The sequence below is a fragment of the Lissotriton vulgaris genome, chromosome 6, assembly GCF_964263255.1.
Source record: "Lissotriton vulgaris chromosome 6, aLisVul1.2, whole genome shotgun sequence".
NCBI lineage: Eukaryota > Metazoa > Chordata > Amphibia > Caudata > Salamandridae > Lissotriton > Lissotriton vulgaris.
The window spans coordinates 453,768,254-453,785,811 of record NC_141694.1 but is presented as its reverse complement, the minus strand read 5'-3'; positions in this window follow the sequence as shown (position 1 = coordinate 453,785,811).

Below are 17,558 nucleotides of genomic sequence, written 5' to 3'. Positions count from 1 at the left end.
TTTTTTAGCGTTCCAATTCATCCAGACAGCCAATACCTTTTCGGATTCAGTTTAAAAGGATGCAGTTTTAAATTCACGAGAGCACCCCAAGGTTTTACAGAGAGTCCTAGCATTTACAGTCAAGCGTTAAAAAGACAGCTGGACAGTATTAATATGCCTACCAACACAGGACTGATACAGTACATAGACGACATCCTCATTACAGCACGATCAGAAACAGACTGCGAAGATGCATCACTGACGGTTTTACACTTTCTGGCAGACAAGCGCCACAAAGTGTCCCCTTCAAAGTTACAATTCTGTGCACAGCAAGTGGTGTACCTTGGACACTTGCTGTTCAAGAGGGGTAGACAGCTGACACAAGAACGTATTCAGTTAATTTCTAACCTTTCACAGCCCAAGACACAAAAGGAAGTGCGGGCCTTCATTGGCCTCACTTCATACTGCAGGCAGTGGATTCCCCAGTATGCCTATCTAGCCAAACCACTCATACAGTTGACAACACAGAAGGCAGCGTCTTCGACTGTCCTCCGTTGGACACAAGAACACACCTTGGCATTTGAGGAAATAAAAAGAGCCTTATGTCAAGCGCCAGTTTTAGCGACTCCTAGTTACAGCAAAACCTTTATGCTTTTTGTAACTGAACGGGATGGAACAGCATTATCTGTCCTCACACAAGATCAAGCAGGAAAACACAAGCCTTGTGCTTATTTTTCTAGTACACTGGACCCAGTGGCCCAGGCTCTGCCTGCGTGCCTGAAGTCGGTTGCGGCAACAGCCCTAGCCATAAGACAAAGTGACTCGATAGTGCTGGGACACCCCCTGACAGTACAGGTACCGCATGCAGTGGAAGTTCTCTTGAACAGGACACAGACACAACACTTGACCGTAGCGAGACTGACAGGATATGAACTGACGTTATTTCAACCACACATAGAGATCAGACGATGTAACATACTAAATCCTGCTACACTTTTGCCCTCAAGTACAGTAGACACCGCACCACATGACTGTGTGGAAATAATGAATATAGTGACGAAACAAAGACAAGACCTGACAGATGTTGCACTCCCAGACCCTGACCTAACACTCTATGTAGATGGATCATGCATGAGGACGAGGGCGGGAGAATTAGTGGCAGCATATGCCGTGACCACTGCTACTGAAGTCATAGAGACACAAAGAATAGACATACTGTCAGCACAAGCAGCAGAGCTCATCGCTCTGACACAAGCCTGCATAAGAGCTAAGCACTTGAAAGTGAACATTTATACAGATTCACAATATGCTTTTGGCGTAGTTGAATGAATGAATGAATGAAATTATTTGTAGAGCGCACGATGGCCAAAACGGCTTCCTGGCGCTGGGAGCTCTAAAGAACCGAACAGACAGGGCCAGGAGGTTTAGCAGGGGTAGGCCAGGGCAAACAGAAAAGTTTTCAGCGCTTTACGAAAGTGTGAAAAGATAGGGATCGAACGCATAGAAAGAGGAAGGGAGTTCCAGAACCGGGGAGCAAGAACAGAAAAACGGGTTCCACCAGTGCGAGATTTGTGAAAGCGGGGAACAGTGAGGAGGGCAGAAGATGAAGAACGGAGAGTGCAGGCAGGGGTGTGAAGGGAAATCAAAGAGTTGATGAAAGCCGGTGCAGAGTGATCAAGGGCCCGATAAACAAGGCACCCTAGTTTGAACAGAGATCTCTGCAAAATGGGCAACCAGTGAAGGGATTTAAGGACGGGAGTGATATGATGGATTTTGGAGTACTATGGAGGGAGAGAGGTTTCTTGACCTCTCATGGGGCGAAAATTCAGCACGGCCCGCTTATTCAGGCCCTGTTGGAAGCAATACATTTACCTGCAGCCATAGCTATCCTGAAATGCAAAGCACACACCAAAGCTACAGACACCATCTCCCAGGGTAATGACCTGGCAGACCGAACTGCTAAACTTACAGCCCAGACGCCAACAGACACGACAAAGACAGAGGTACCATTACTGACAAAAAGTATGACAGTCAGGGATCCTTCTCAAGATGTACTCGACATACAGACACATGCCACTTCAGATGAAATAAAGAAATGGACTGAACACGGAGGGGTCCAGACTGACCAAGGTTGGATGACTAAGGGCAAAGCAACATGGTTTCTTCCTGATACAATGGTACAAGTGATCATAAACACAGCACATAGTCCAGCACACTTGGGAGAGAAGGCAATGATAGACAGCTTACAGAATATCTGGTTTAACAAGCACCTGCGTGCAGCAGCGAAACAAAAAGTAAGAACATGCATGATCTGTTGCCAGTTCAATCCAGGTAAAAGCATCCCGGTGGAACAAGGCGGATTTCATCCTCCTGACCACCCTTTTGAGGTCCTCCAGATGGATTATATCCAAATGAACAGATGTAGAGGTTACATGTATGTCCTGGTAGTTGTGTGTGCACTAACTAGATGGACAGAAACGTATCCAGTCCCAGATTATACTGCTGTGACAACCGCCAGGCAATTGGTGCGCGAATTCTTCCCTAGATATGGATTGCCCCGTGTTGTTTACTCAGACAATGGTCAGCCTTTTTCTTCTGAATTAATGAAACAAGTGTCTCTTCTGTTAGGATATAACTGGAAGTTCCATTGTGTGCGACACCCTGAAGCAGCAGGCCTTGTAGAAAGACATAATCAGACAATAAAGACGAAACTAGCAAAGATCTGTGCAGAAAAAGGCGTGGATTGGATGGTAGCCTTGACGGTTGCCCTCTTTTACATGCGTATGGTAGCCCATTCCAGAACAGGCCTATCACCATATGAAGTGGTTTTTGGTAGACCGCCGAACATGTGGGGTACGCCTATACCTAAGAAAATAACTGATGTTGACAGTAACATGCTTACAAATTACCAGGCTTCCTTGATGTCTGCACTACTCTCTTGTCGTTCACAGGTTGCCGCCGCCTTCCCTGACAACACCCAGGTCAAGGAGCACGCCATAGTCCCAGGGGACTATGTGCTCGTCCGGAATTTTGATCGATCAAGCCCCCTTGAGCCGCGTTGGAAGGCGCCGAAGTTAGTGTTACTAACAACGAGGACAGCCATCAAAGTCGAAGGGATTAAAGGGTGGCTTCACGCCCATCATTGTAAAAAGTACTTTGGAGACTCTGGAACTTTGGTAAAGATAAAAGACATTACAGACTTTGAGCCCCCTTTGCTAGAAGAGACTCCACAGCAAGAGTACAGGTCCAAATTACAATCTAGAAAGCCAGACTACGTTTGATCATTTAAGTCCACTAGGTGGTGAATCGGTTGAACAAGATTTCTGACATGCATAAGATCGCGGACAATAATAGTAAAAAGAGCAAAATGAAAGAAAAATACTGCAAGACATTACGTAGTAGATGTATAGTATCTTTGATTTTTCTGTCTCTTCTGTGCATCACTATAATCTGTGTCAGCTTAATACTACATGTTTTCTTTCCTCCTATTGCCTCACATATACACTCTTCCATTAATGACACCGTAGAGCATACATTTAGTGATCTGCCACCCCATGAACTGTCATATCGGCTGGCCCTGCGCAACAATAATTTTATTCGGATGTTGCACCGTTCTCATCAGACCAGCAATGCGATAGATTGCTTGGTATGTGTCCGACTCCCACCTTATCAAAAGATGAAGGGAGTTCTGCCCCTCTTCCCTTTTCCGTTCTCCCACAATGGTTCGTGCGGAGCATGGTTTGCCTTAATGTCATCAATCGACAGAAAGTCCACAGTTTACCAGGGTGACTGGATATGGGGAAACTTGAATAAAGTAATGAATGAGGTATGTTTTCCAGACGAAGACGGACTCCCCCAAAGGAAGGGGACCGATCTAGAAAATGAAGAGTACGAGCAAGGAAATGCTTCCCTCAACTTTATAATGCTGAATGTTCAGCCCATGCAAAATGCGGGTCCACCGTCTATTTCAGACCTACCAGTAGAAGGTGATTTGTGCGTTAGAAAGAAAGGATCAGTGCATATGGGACACAGCGAGTGTAATGCTGTAGTAGAGTTTAATGATAAAGGAAAGTCTTCTTTCAAAGCATCTCGCCATACCTATTTCATTTGCGGTCAGACAGCCTATGTACATCTGCCCTTAGACTGGGGTGGGACATGCTATATAGCGTTCCTGCTGCCACCCGTCTTTTTGGCCCCATCCTATTACCATCGAGATTCACGACTAGAGCATGTTAGACACAGGAGAGAGACCGATGCCTATGGGATAGATCAGACTGAGACAGCCTGGGAGCAATATACAGATTTCAACAAAGGATTCTTTTTCTTCATAGGTCCCGTCCAAAACAGTAAACTCATACGCAGGTTAACAAGGACTCTGGAAGCAGTTGTGAATGAGACTGCATCTGCCCTGGCGAACTTGACCCAGGAGCAGTCTGCCATGCGACTGGTTGTTCTTCAGAACCGTCTTGTTCTTGACGTCATCCTGGTGGATAGGGGCGGGGCCTGTAGGGTGATCGGCTCCAGTTGCTGCGTTTTCATACCTAATAACGCGCCATCTGTGTACACAGCAATAACAAGGCTCCACAAGATTGCTCACGATATACATCAAGACCCAGGCACATGGACTTGGTCCAGTTGGCTCTGGGGTGTAATATCGGCATGGGGATGGAAAGTGTTGTCGTTCCTAGGAATGATACTGCTTATGATATTCGGCTGCTGTCTCTGTCTGCAGTGTGGCCCGGCCATTTGCGGCCAGTGTGCGACTGTCTGTGTTCCACATCCACGTATACAAGGGATCAAAGATGAACAAATGATGCTGTATGAACAAATATACGGTCTCATGAAAATAGATGTTTCCTGAAGGGTACAGTAGGGGACAAGGAGGGAATGAGAAAAAATAAATTTTACATGGCCAATATGTCCCCTGCGTGTACCCCAACGTTTAGTGTACGTGCATGTCGCCCATGCATTTTCCCTCTATGGCCTGCAATAATGATGCCTCTGCATTTACGTCCCACATAAGGATGCCAGTCACCAAGTCTTCCATAAAAGAAACGTTAATTTTGCACTGAGTCCCATGTGGCCCATGTGTTTGCATTGTGCACTTTTAATATATCGCGAAGAACCCATTTCTCCATTTTGTGGCTCAGCCAGTCCCCGAATTGATGTTTCATGTCTCCAGACACTCTGAGGGCTGCAGCTACGTATCCCTGACCTTGCATACTTTTGGCTAAGCTGAGAGGGGCCCAGCACGGGGTGCCAAGACAGTATTGTGCACAACAGTTATCTGCTTCCTCTACAGAATCACATTCCTGCCTGGTGAAGAAGGTAAACAGAACCCGTCTGCAGAGATAGGGCCTAGCCTTTCTGTCTCCGTTTAAGTGATTTGCAGAGCTCGCGTCCATAGCAAGCTCAAGGCCCCCACGCAATGAACGAAGAAATAGATGCCCACACTGGCTCTTGGTGATGAGCGACATTTGCTTCAGATAATACATCCCCGGACTTAAGATATCAGATAAGACCAGATGTGCTGGTCGCCCTGACACTGAAGGCATCCCTAGCAGACCGAAAGTCAGCTCCCCCCAGTTACACGTCAGTTGCACGTCATGATCAAGTTGCGCACACAAGTAGGGAAAAGTTCCAGCTGGCCATGCAACCCCTCTCCATGTATCCACCCACCTATGACTCACCTATGACTCCTCAAGTGAACGCCCACATGTACGCCCTCATGCACGCCCACATGGTATTATCTCTCTTTCTCTTGCTCTGCCTGGAGCGCTCCTCCCTATGTGCGAAATTGAATGTATAAATATTGTACTCTGTGAATAAAGTTTAGAAGACCCTTCCTGAACCTTCGTGGTGATGGAACCGATTCTCCCCTAACTCGAGTTATTGAAATAAAGCCCTTTTGAATAGGACACCACGGACTCTGCCTCTCATTTTATGCATGACCCTTTGTTTATTTATAGAAATTATGACAGGGTAATACTTTATTTACCACAGGAGATGTAGCATACTTAAACAAGAAATTGCGAATGAAAGAAAAACATTTAAGATATATTTTTTCGAATATTTACATTATGTATTCAAATGTTGTATAGGTTTTTTTAAACACAATCTTTTTGACTGTGTTGTTTTTTTTACCCGCTGTCATATGATGGGTAGTATTGCACTCACTGTTTTAAGCGAAATTCAATACATTCTGAGAACAGCAAAATAAAATAATTTAAATATTGTACAAATTATTTTGTATTTCGTATTGCGAAATATACATTATAGCTGAGTTGTTTCTTCTCTTCTACAGATATTATATTTATAAGGTAAGTACGACAAAGAAAAAAAAAACTTCTTTAAGAATCTCTTACTTATCTTTCTCTCTTTCCTCACCCATCTATCACTTCTGTCACTGTCACTGCCTTTCACTCAATCTAAGTCATATTCTCCCACTTTCATTGTCTGTTTCTTACTTATATTTCCTTTTTCCTTAATCACTTCCTTGTGTTGCTATATCGCTCAATCTTTTCTCACTCCCCCCTAACTTTCTTTCTATTACATGATCCCTCAGTGACCTTCAGTCACTCCACTTCTTTCATTCCTTCACTCCATTTTGTTCACTACCTTCCTTAATTCCCTTTCTCACTATCTTTTGCTTCATCCACTTCTCAATTTCACTTACCTCCATTTTATCATCCTCATACCCCTTCCCTCACCATCACTCCACTTCTCTTAATATTCACTCCCCTTACCCTACTCTATTTCCCTCTCTCCGTGCCTTATACTCCTTCCCTGTCTCTGCCCCGCTCCCCTTCTCTCACTCACCCTCCCTCACTCTCTTTACCCTTAGTGCCCTTCCCAAATATTTTTCACTCCTCTTAACTCACTCCCCTACCCTTAGTCCTTTTCTTTTAGTCACTGTTTGTCTCCCCTTTCCTCACTCATCATACTCTCCTTTCCTCACTCACCATACTCTCTTTTCCACACTCATTCCCTCAGTCCCTTCCTCTCTTTCACTCAGTCATGCATTTATACACTACACATTCTTTCCCTCTCTCTCTCTCCCTCACCCTTCCACAGATACTATATAATTTATCATTATTTATAAGGTAAGTACGACAAAAAAATATCTTTTCATCACTCTATTATTTCTTTTTCTCTTATTTCCTTTCTTCACTCTCTCTCTTACTCATCTTCCATTTGTTTATGTTAGTCCTCTTCCATCATTCTCTTTTCTGCTCTATATTCACCTTTACATTCCTTCTCTCACCATCAGTACTCTTCCTTCACCCTGCAGTATCTTATCCAACTCCCTCTTTCCCTCTCTGTCCCTCACTTCTCTTTCCTATCTTCCTCCATCACTACCCTTGTCTTGCTGTATTGATCAGTCTCTTCTCACTCTCCCGTTACTCATCATCCCTCACTCTCTTTCAGTGTCTGCACTTCTTTCACTCTCTTTCCCTAATTTCTTCCGTCAGTCCCTTTTCCTTACTCTTTTTTCCTCATTTACTTTTGCTAATCAAAAGTCTCTCAATTCTTTCACTTCATTTCTCTCTCTCTCTTCCTTTGTTTCACTTAATCTAATCACTTAATTTCCTGTAAGTCCTGTAAGTCACTTGCTCTCCCTCTTTTTCTTTGTCACTTTCTCTCTCTCTTTCTCTCTCCCTCACCCTTCCTCACTTTCCGTTTCTGTTTTCTTGACTTCTCCTTTTTTTTTATTATGACATATATATTATAACAAAAATCTTTCTTTTCGCCCACAAATAGTTTTTTTTAAATATACTATAAAGTTGTCATTATTTTTAAGGTAAGTTTGACAAACAAAAAATACTTTTTCATCACTCACTTACTTTTCTTTGTGTCTTTCCCATTCTTTAATCACTCTCTTAGTAACCTTCCTTTACTCATGTTACTCACCTTTTCTCGTTGTGATTACTGCCCTTCTACACTCCTTTTCTCACCAAAAATACTCTTCGCTCACTATAACTGACCTTGTGTAATTCTCTCTTTCCACTGGCTGTATCTCACTTCTCTTTCCTATCTTCCTCAATCACTACCTTGTGTTGCTGTATTGCTCAATCTGTTTTCACTCCCCCCTTACTGTCTTTCTATTACATCATCCCTCACTGACCTTCAATCACTCCACTTCTCTCACTCTTTCCTTTCCTTTTCTACATTCCCCTTCCTTTATTGTCTCCCTAATTCTCCTTTCCTTCATCCGTCTCTAAGTCTCTTTCTCTGTCTCAGTCAGTATAACTGATTTATTCCTTCACACTTCTTCACTCTCTCTTTGTTTGTCTCTCTTACTGTCTGCCTCCTTCTCCACCAGTCTTCCATTTCTTTTCTCTCTTATTCCATAAATCCTTCTCTCTTACTCACTACTATTTCCTGTCTCTTAATATGCTTCTTTTTCTCTCCCTGTCACTGCCCTTCACTAACTCACTCATTTTCTCCTACTTCATATTCTTATCTCTGTGCATCACTCCTATTCTCTTTCACCTGCATCAATTCTCTCACTCCCCCTTACTATCTTTCCCTCACTCCATCTGTAATTTCTCTTCCCTTACTTCATTTTACTAATTCATGTTTGCTAAATCCCCTTGGTTTAGTCCCCCACTCCCCTTCACTCCATTTAACTCTCCCTCTCTTTGTCTGTGTCACTCAGTCTAACTGCCTCACTCCCTCTCACTTACTTGATCTCCTGCTCTTTCTCCCTTATTCTCCTTCCCTCACCCTCATACCCTTTCTGTAACTGTCACTGCCATTTATTCACCATCATTCCCCTTCCCCTACTACCTTTCCTCCTGTCCCTATGTCACCCCTATTGTCTCTTCTGCTCTCTTTTCCTCACTTTCCCTCACTCTCCTTCACTTAGTTAAATCCTCAGTTACATTCCTTTACTACGCTTTCGAAAGTCCCTCCATTCCCTCACTCATTTTCTGTCTCCCTCACTCCCCACCTCTCACTTTCACTTACCTCCCTTTTATCATCCTCATACCCTTTCCCTCACCATTACTCCACTTTTCATACCTTCACTCCCCTTACCCTAATCTATTTCCCTCCCTCCGTCCCTTACACTCCTTCCCTGTCTCTGCCCCCGCTCTCCTTCTTTCACTCCTCCTCCCTTACGCTCTTTTTCTCAATGCCCTTCCCTTACTTTTTAACTCCCGTTAACTCACTCCCCTACCCTTAGTCCCTTTTATTAGTCACTCTTTGACTCACCTTTCCTTACTCACCATACTCTCCATTCTTCACTCATTCCCTCAGTCTCTTCCTCCCCTACAGTCAGTCATTTCAGTCATTCATTTATTCACTATACATTCTTTCAAACACATAATGACACATTGTGTTAGAAATACAGCTCTTTTTGAAGAAGTGAGTAAGTTCTGAAAATAACTTTTTTTGTTTTGTTGTTTTATATATTTTTTCTTTTTTGAAAGTTTTATATTTGTTTTTTTTTCAAATGGGAACAGGAATCTTCAACTGCAAAACTGTTCAACAGGAACAAAAAAAATCCAAACTTTAAAAAAAATTATCTTCTCTGGGAGCATTGGTTATCAATAATTCTCCGCTCGATCAGAGTGAGGCTCTGCTCCCCATACACAATAATTTCAAAGCACTTGTTGCATCTCATGTGCACTTTTCTTAAGAATGGTCTTAAGTCCATTTCTGCTGGGGATGGAGATGCAGGTGGTTGTGCCAATGATGTGCTGGCCACAGCTGATGGCATTTGTGTGGCCAGGGCTCTTGTTGATGCCTGTGCAAATTGCACAGGGTGCACTTGTCTAACATGCCTTATCATCGTGTGTATTGAGAAGGAGTATTTTTTGAAGGGTTTCCCCTTGAGAGAACAGTGCCACATATAGTACATGTGACTTTCGGTGCATTCAATTTTTTGAGCCCTTCTGGTATGATAAAAATTTTCCAAAGGAATGATTCCTTTCCTTTTCTTGGAGGTAGACGATATTCTTCCTCAGAATCAGAAGATGAATGCTGTATTTCTGCCATTTCGTAAAATTATCTGGAAACTGGAAAAGCTCCTTCTCCCACGAGAGTGAAACAGATAGTAAGGGAAGTGGGTGGGGTTTTTGAATATTCTAGGACATAAACTAATATGAACCAATGAAAAGTGTTGTTTTCGAGTCACATGACTTGACATGCGTACTCGGATGCGTGCACCCGGGCGCGCAAGTCGCTTCAAAATGGCGTTTGACCCGATTTACATAAAAGTTTCAAAACGTGAAAAGGAGGCAAGTAGACACTCCCTGACCCCCTAGAGCTTCTCAGGGGGTCCCAAAAGAACCCCGACGGGCAAAAAAACCCCTTTTTTTGTTGAAGAAAATCGCGAGGTGCGCGCACCCGGTCGCGCACCTCACTTCAAAATGGCGTTTTACCCGATTTATCTAAAAGTTTCAAAATGTGAAAAAGAGGCAAGGTAGACACTCTCTGACCCCCCTAGAGCTTCTCAGGGGGTCCCAAAAGAACCCCGACTTTTGCAAAAAAAATTAAATCGTGAGGTGCACGCTCCCGGGGGCGCTCCTTCTCCCACGAGAGTGAAACAGATAGTAAGGGAAGTGGGTGCAGTTTTTGAATATTCTAGGACATAAACTAATATGAACCAATGAAAAGTGTTGTTTTCGAGTCACATAACTTGACGTGCGTACTCGGGTGCGCGCACCCGGGCGAGCAAGTCGCTTCAAAATGGTGTGAAACGTGAAAAGGAGGCAAGTAGCCACTCCCTGACCCACTAGAGCTTCTCAGGGGGTCCCAAAAGAACCCTGACGGGCAAAAAAACCCCTTTTTTTGTTGAAGAAAATCGCGAGGTGCGCGCACCCGGTCGCGCACCTCACTTCAAAATGGCGTTTTACCCGATTTATTTAAAAGTTTCAAAATGTGAAAAAGAGGCAAGGTAGACACTCTCTGACCCCCCTAGAGCTTCTCAGGGGGTCCCAAAAGAACCCCGACTTTTGCAAAAAAAAATTAAATCGTGAGGTGCACGCTCCCGGGGGCGCTCGTCTAAAAAAATATATATATCATTAACATTAGGATTTCTTAATTATCTAAGAAAACACCTGAATATATTAAAATTTTAATATCATTTTTTATAAAATGTGCTCCATACTTTCATATCGCGCACGTCATAGTTAGAAATTAGAATTAAAAACCCTTGCAAATTTACTGAATAAAAATAGGTTTAAAACACGTTATAGTTAGGAATTAGCATTTACAAAACCTTTGAAATTCACTGAAAAAAACATAGGTTTGACACACGTTATAGTTAGAAATTAGCATTACAACACCTTTGAAATACACTGAAAAAACCGTAGGTTTGACATATGTTATAGTCAGGAATTTGCATTTAAAAAACCTTAAGAATTCAATGAAAAAACCATAGGTTTTACACCAGTTATAGTTAGCTGTACATTTTAGTCATACGAAACCATTGAAATTCCCCTGTTATAGTTAGTTGAACTCACTATAACTTGTGCGCCCGCAATCCACTGCTGATGATGTCACATATTACATCATTCATGACATGGTCAGTGACATCACTGATGACATCTCAAATGACATCACTGATGACATCACTGATGACATCATCCATGTGACAATCAAATACACCTCATCATACACTAGTATAATCGTTCATCACTCAATGTAAAATAGTAAGTGCCATATTTGAAACCATTGACACAGCAATAGAAATTTCAAAACACCCACTCAGTTATTCATAGAGCTATACACACATCTAATTACTTACCTATAGATTCAGTGTTATATGGAGTGAATTATCAACAGAACACTATCAAATATACTTATACGTCTATTTCAACATTACACACCAACAAACATTGTATTTACTTATAAAGACATCCTTCTGACTTATGCAAACAATTGATTATACTTACATTTACTCATCTACACACGTATTCAAACACCACTTTATCTATTTATATAGATAGTAACTCACACCTAGTGGGTTATAAAACCACTATTACAAGTATACAGTTATCCATATACTGACTCACACAATCACTAAGTCTTAGGCACACTTAATTAGATACAACTGTCACATACACTGCCTTTTGTTTTTAAGTTTACTGAACATGTACCATTGAGAGAAATATTTCATCACCACCACACCCATAAACATATACACTCACTGAAAAAACTGTTATAACATGTAGTCTTAATCTCATATACCTAGTGAATGAAAAATTCACACTTTTTTGGGCAATCATACACCCCACCTGACCACATAGACATTTATTTACCCATACAAATACTCAGTTAATAAACCAATGATAAATGATTCCTTCCCCTTTCCTCACTCATTTCATCAGTCCCTTCCTCCTCTTTCCTGTCTCTGCCCCAGCTCCAGTTCAATTAGATTCAGGCTCTGTTCTCCGTAAACAATAATATCAAAGCATTTGTTACACTGCATATGCACATGCGCCAAATATGGCCTAAGGTCCATCTCTGCTGTTGCTGGCAAAGGAAGTGGAACTGTAGATGTGCTGGCCACAGCTGGTGTAATCTGTTGGGCCAGAGCTCTTGTGGCTGCTTGGGCATATTACAGAGGGTGCACATTTTTTACATGTCTGATCATGGTATGGATTGAAAAGGAGTATTTTTTTGAGAGTGTTTCCCCTTGAAAGAACTGTACCACAAAGGGTACATTTTACTTTAGGGGCATTTACCTTTTTTAGTCCCTCAGAAAAAGTAAAAAACTTCCAAATAAAAGAAGATTTCCCCTTCTTGGCTCGCTGGCTATAATCTAGGTGGGAGTCAGAAGAAGAAGATGTTGTTTCCTGTCTTTCTGCCATCCTGTTGATTTTTCTGCTACCAGCTCCAAAAAGGGTCCTTCTTCCAGGAGAATAAGCAAATAGTGAGGGAAGTGGGTAGGGTTTTTGAAGATTCCAGAATAGAAACTAGTATTAACCAATAAAATGTGTTGTTTTTGAGTCACATGATTTGACGTGCACGCACGGCCCACGCACAGCGCACAAAAATGAAGTATTACTTGATTATTATAAAAGTTTTAAAACACACAAAGGAGGCAAGGAACAGACTCCCTGACACCCTAGGTTTCCTCAGGGGGTCACTTAAAGAACCCGACAGCCCAAAAAGCCATAAAAAAAAAATGCGAGGTGCGCGCACGGTGCACGCACCCCGGCGCACCCTTCAGCCATCATTTTGTGTTTTTTCAAACTGGGTGAACGGGTACACGCACGTTGCGCTCACGTTGCCCACACGCAAAAAAAAACAACAAAAAAAAACTAGTTTGAGTGTTTTGATGTTGTATTTATATTCATAATAAAAAACATAGATTTTCACACATATTTTATTTAGGGGTTAGCATTTAAAAAACCTTGCAAATTCACTAAAAAAAAACATAGGTTTCACACACGGTATAGTTCGGAATTAGTATTTAAAAAACCTTGCAAATTCACTGAAAAAACCATAGGTTTCACACACGTTATAGTTAGGAATTAGCATTTAAAAAACTTTGCAAATTTATTTAAAAAACCATAGGTTTCATATCAGTTATAGTTAGGCGGACAATTTACTCATACAAAACCATTGAAATTCCCACGTTATAGTTAGTTGTACTCACTATAACTGGCGCGCCCGCAATGCACTGCTAATGACGTCACATATTACATCACTCATGACATAGTCAGTGACATCACTCATGATATCACTCATGACATCTCAAATGACATCACTGATGACATCACTGATGACATCATCCTTGTGAAAGAGTGGCAGACCCTCTCTCAGTATAATATAAGTTTGAAAACACACATTGAAATATAGAATCAAAAAATGTAAAAACAATGGAGAAACTAATTCCAGTTACAACAACCTATTCAGAAATTGCAAAATCTACATCCACATTTACTCATTCACCAACATTTCTATATAGTTACTCATACACATACTCAATCATCATATGTACTCATTCACCTATACATTTTGTTACACACCAACACTCATCCTTAGAGTTACTCACACACATACTCACACATGCAAATAAATTATAAAACAACCATTCACTTGCTTCTATAGCTATACACACACCACTACTCTTACTTCTAAAAAACGTACACATACTTTTTTCTAAAACAATCACTCATAGGAATAAAACTTCTTTATTCAGGAACTCTTACAATCTCTCACTCTCACACATACTTACCTATATTCATCGATTCTCACATATACTAATTTAAAACATATGTAGTTACTCATAAAGATATGATTGAGACAGTCATTCACTCACTAACACACCTATACACACACTCTTCCACCCATAAAGTCCTGCACACATGCTGTCTTCAAACAGTAAGCCACTGTAGTTCCTATTTTCCCAATAGGCTCTGCGCATTGCAATAACACAAACATCAGTGTAGACGTAGGACTGAGGTCATCTAGGTCTCTACTGACTATGTTAGACTTAATTTAGGTTTGCGCCAGCTAGCTCAGAGGTCACTAGAAACTTTCTTTAATGAATAGGGAGGGATGAACTTCCCTGATTCAGACGAGAAGGGATTCAGTTTCTGACAACCGCATAAACATGACAACTTTGCTCCCTCAGAATAAGAGTGTATCTCTAGAGTCATGTGAAAACAATAGGCAGCTATTTCACTCAGTCAACCGTGCATACTTAGTTTCACCAGAGTGCAGAGAAATAGAGAGACGGGTGTTTTCAATAAAAGGTGTTATTTATTGAGCAGTCTTCTTTCTCTTGCAAGAGAAATGAATTGCCACAATTGCCATACTTATCATAAAGTAAAGTGCATACAGTAAAAGTAGTATTATGAAATAATACCGTAAAAGCATTGATATGGTTTCTTAGCCATATGATACTATAAACATTTATAAAATATATACATGCATAAAAACATTGGCTAACGTACTCAACTGATGCTTCTAACTTCGCCTACCCCTGTGTACCTGATCTAAGCCTAATACTTGGGAAGTAGTAAGTAAGTAGCAGTTTAAGTTAAGTTGGGTAAGATTGTTTTGCCAAGAATCTGCATCAAGAATTCTCTTAAGGGTTTAGTCAGCTCCGTACCTTGGTAATAAAATGTAGGAGGTCTGGTATCTCTTTCTTCAGGACTTGATCTCCCAGCAACCTGCAAGGGTAGCTGGAAACACCGGAGCTGGATTTTCTCGGCTGGAGAAAAGAGACAGCGTCTCTCTCAGTGTGTCAAAACGGGAGGGGCGGCTTCCGTGGGCTTTCGCATCAGCTGGGCTCTCGGGCAAGTAGATAGCCGCTCTGCTCCATACCACCGTGTGTTTGCTTAAATCAACTGTTGGTATATTTATACCTGAAAGGTGCCGCGTTTGACGTAAGGTTGGACATAAGACGTCACTAAGAACTAGCAGTTCTTTCTGGACTCCAGGAGTTCTTGTTAAAATCAAAACAAAAGCAGGGGGGGATTTCCCGGGCTGCTGGAGGCTTGGTTTGTTTAAAGAACGCGTTGGGCTTTCTAGGAGCCGATGGGAGTAGCCGTGCTGTGCTTTGGACTGCATGGGCTATTACTGAATATGGATATGATTCTTATGCCTTTATAAGGATATTATTAATTATAGCCACATAAGGGCATGAATCGGGAATATCAAATTAGGGTCCTAGATAGAAATACAACACCACCAAACCATACAGACACTCATATTAATCCTCAAAAAACGAACTAATAACCCATATAGACACTCATGTAGCTACTCACCAACCCAAGCAGCCATCTATAGATAAAGGGAGACAGTGATACAGATATTTACAAATGAAAACAATAATTGCTAATTAAGTATGGGCGAAATTTGCGAATTTGCGTTCCACGAATTCACGCGAAATCGAATTCACAATCCGCAAAATCCACGAATTTGTGCGAATTTGCGGATTTTTGTTTTTTTGCGTGTTCGCTGGGTTTTTTGCATGTTCGCGGGGATTTTTGCGTGTTCGTGGGCCGCTTGCATGGCAAATTTACCCATGCGGTCGTCTATGGGCACAGCACCCTCTGGTTCACCACTGCCACCCTCTGATTCATCACTGCCACCCTCTGGTTCACAATTGCCACCCTCTGGTTCACCCCTGCCACCCTCTAGTTAACCCCTGCCACCCTCTGGTTCACCACTGCCACCCTCTGGTTCACGACTGCCACTCTCGGGTTCACCCCTGCCACCCTCTGGTTCACCCCTACCACCCTCTGGTTCAGCACTGTCACCCTCTGGTTCACCACTGCCACCCTCTGGTTCACAACTGCCACCCTCTGGTTCATCACAGCACCTCTGGTTCACCACTGCCACCCTCTGGTTAAGCACTGCCACCCCCTGGTTCACCACTGCCACCCTCTGGTTCACCACTGCCCCCCTCTGGTTCATCACAGCACCCTCTTGTTCACCTCTGCCACCCTCTGGATCAGCACTGTCACCCTCTGGTTCACCACTGCCACCCTCTGGTTCACAACTTCCACCCTCTGGTTCATCACCGCACCTCTGGTTCACCACTGCCGCCCTCTGGTTAACCACTTTCACCCTCTGATTCAGCACTGCCACCCTCTGGTTCACCACTGCCACTCTCTTGTTCACCACTGCCACCCTCTGTTTCACCCATGCCACCCTCTGGTTCACCCATGCCACCCTCTGGTTCACCACTGCCACCCTCTGGTTCACCCCTGCCACCATCTGGTTCATCACTGCCACCCTCTGGTTCACCCCTGCCACCCTCTGGTTCACCCCTGCCACCTTCTGGTTCAGCACTGCCACCCTCTGGTTCAGCACTGTCACCCTCTGGTTCACCCCTGCCACCCTCTGGTTCATCACTGTCACCATCTGGTTCATCACTGCCACCCTCTGGTTCACCACTGCCACCCTCTACCGAGACCTTTTGTGATACAGTGGCAGCACAAAAGATGCGCCATGGTGCTGGGTATTACCAACGTGACGATTCTGAGAGATCCGTCATGTTGTAAAGCCCTGCGCCATCAGGAGGCGTTCCGGCGCAGGGGAAGGCATTCCTGCGCAGGAACGCCTCCTAAAAGTGGCTGAGTGAAATCTACAAGATTTCACTCAGTTACTTTTAGGCCAATGCTGCGCCAAAACCCTGCGCCTGCTTCAAGCAGGCGCAAGGCTTGATGCAGCATTGGGGAGATAGGGCCCCCCAGAGCATTGCTGGAGCTGCGTCGCAAGAGCGACGCAGCTCCAGCAATGCGCTGCTTTCACGGCACAAGTGACGCATCTGTGCCGTTTTTGCCACATGGTGTGCCGCATTGTAAATGCTTTGCACCATGGGTGGCGGAGCTGCGGCACACAATAACTGGCGCATCCCTGGGGATGCACCAGTTATTGTAAATCTGCCCCTATACATTTAGCCAACGAGGGAGCACTTACTGATTAGAAAGTAGAAAGTACTCCAGTTGAGTAGAGGTATTGCAAAAAAAGGTGGCATCTTCGTGGACAAACACGCAGGGCGGGATTCATTCTGCCCCCTGTTAGACTCGTTTTTTGTGACCTTCTGCCTTCTGTTAGACTCGCTTTTCCCTTGTTTTTCTGCCCTTCTGCCCTCTGTTAGACTAGTT